Below are 2,282 nucleotides of genomic sequence, written 5' to 3' on the forward strand. Positions count from 1 at the left end.
TCTACTGCACCCCCTTTATACCGGCTCTATTATACTCATACACGGTGCCACCCTGCACCCAACCGTATACCAGCTCCCCGGCGCTGATGATGTGTTTGCAGGTGTCAGATATTTGGTAAATGGCCTCGGTCAGCTCCAGTTTCGGACATTTGGGATTTTAGGGCGGGAAGGAACTTTGTTCACGGAAGTAATATATATACACACTATATCACCAGAAGTATTGGGACGCCTTTACCCGCACATGAACTCTAATGGCCCCCAGTCTTAGTCCGTAGGGTTCAGTATTGGGTTGGCTCCGCCCTCTAATGGTATCCCAGTCTTAAGGTGCCCATACACTGCACGATTATCGTACGAGAATCGAGCAGTGTGAACGGAGACGTGCGACCGTTTCTACTGTGCGGTCGCACGTCTTCTGTCGAACCAGCATGTTCGAAAACCAGCCGGGAATCGTACGATTCTCGGCTGGTTAGAACGGTGCTCGGAAGTTTCATGCCGAACGGGCCGGTGTGCACACGCGCACACTGCCCGTTCAGCATTGCGGTCATCGGAAGCCCGCCCCTCAGGGGGGCGGGCTTGCGATGATCGAGAGTGCGATCTGCCTGTCCAAGATGGGCAGATCGTACGTTTTTTTAATACTTGCGATGGTTGTAGAGTGTATGGCCACCTTTAGGCTGGAGGGTTCAGTATTGCGTTGGCTCCGCCCTTTGCCGCTATAACAGCTCCGCCTCTTCTGGGAAGGCGTCCACAAGGTTTAGGGGTGTGTCTATGGGAATGCTGGACCATCTGTGAGGTCAGGTACTGATGTTGGGGGAGGGGCTCGCAGTCTCCGCCTCTAATTCATCCCAAAGGTGTTCTATGGGGTTGAGGTCAGGACTCTGTGCGGCCAGTCACGTTCCTCCTCCCCCCCTCCCCCATCCGTGTCTTTATGGACCTTGCTTTGTGCACTGGTGCGCAGTCATGTTGGAACAGGAAGGGGCCGTCCCCAAACTCCTCCCACAAAGTTGGGAGCATGAAATTGTCCAAAATGTCTTGGTGTGCTGATGCCTTAAGAGTTCCCTTCACTGGAACTAAGGGGTGGAGCCCAACCCCCGAAGTACCGTTCCCCTGGCAACCGCCAAACCCAGACACGCCCTTCAGATTGCCAGACAGAGAAGCGTGATTGGTCCCTCCAGAGACCACGCCTCCTCTTCTCTAGAGTCCAGTGGCGGCGCGCTTTACACCACGGCATCCCACGCTTTGCATTGCACTTGGTGATGTGCGGCTTGGATGCAGCTGCTCCGCCCCCATTCCATGAAGCTCTCTACGCACTGTTGTTGTGCCAATCTGACGGCCGCATGGAGTTTGGAGGTCTGTAGCTATTGGCTCTGCAGACAGTCGGCGCCTTCTGCGCACTGTGCGCTTCAGCATGCCCTGCCCCCGCTCTGTCATGTGACGTGGCCGACCACTTCCTGGCTGTTGCTGTTGTTCCCGGTTGCTTCCACTTTGTTTTCATCCCAGTAACAGGTGACCGCGGCGGAATATTTAGTAGCCGGGAAATGTCACGGACGGACTTATTGCGCAGGTGACAACCTATCACGGCACCGCGCTTGTAGTCACCGAGCTCCTGAGAGCGACCCGTTCTCTCACCTATGATTTGGAGGGGGAGGGGCCCTAATACTTTTGGCAATATATAGTGTATATATGTGACTTCCATCGCCTCCTCTGTGTTGCCCTTCAGGAGATTATCAGCTGTGATGTCATCATGATGTCACAATGGTAAGATGTACTTGCCAAGCGTTACAGATCATCAGCATTGTACGTGGTTGGCCCCCGACCCGCGTCTGTGACCACAATTTTCTCGCCTGCTCGGTTCCATCTGCAGAAACGGCGACACGAGTGCGGAAATAGCTTTGTGATTCATTTGTCACTAGAATAGCAGAACAGTGTAAATAACCAGACCACCCCTCCTCCCACAACCTGCATCCCCCAGACCACCCCTCCTCCCACAACCTGCCCTCCCCGAGGTCAACCAACCCCTAACCGATATATCACCATTTGGTTAATGTTGGAGACCGAAACTCAATGAGTGATTGAGCCCAGGCCCTCCCGATATCAGTGCACTCCCTGTGCCTGGGAACTCCCGATATCAGTGCACTCCCTGTGCCTGGGAACTCCCGATATCAGTGCACTCCCTGTGCCTGAGCCCTCTCGATATCAGTGCACTCCCTGTGCCTGGGAACTCCCGATATCAGTGCACTCCCTGTGCCTGGGAACTCCCGATATCAGTGCACTCCCTGTGCCTG

The 2,282-nt window shown here is 54.6% G+C and overlaps 1 protein-coding gene across 1 annotated transcript in view; it reads right to left on the minus strand.

The window, feature by feature from the left end:
• The window catches only part of IGSF9B (immunoglobulin superfamily member 9B), a 77,850-nt gene that overhangs the window by 62,602 nt on the left and 12,966 nt on the right, over positions 1–2,282 (minus strand). The window lies entirely within an intron of this gene.

This window comes from Nanorana parkeri, unplaced genomic scaffold (genome assembly GCF_000935625.1).
Source record: "Nanorana parkeri isolate BGI_ZX_2015 unplaced genomic scaffold, ASM93562v1 scaffold1009, whole genome shotgun sequence".
Classification (NCBI taxonomy): Eukaryota; Metazoa; Chordata; class Amphibia; order Anura; family Dicroglossidae; genus Nanorana; species Nanorana parkeri.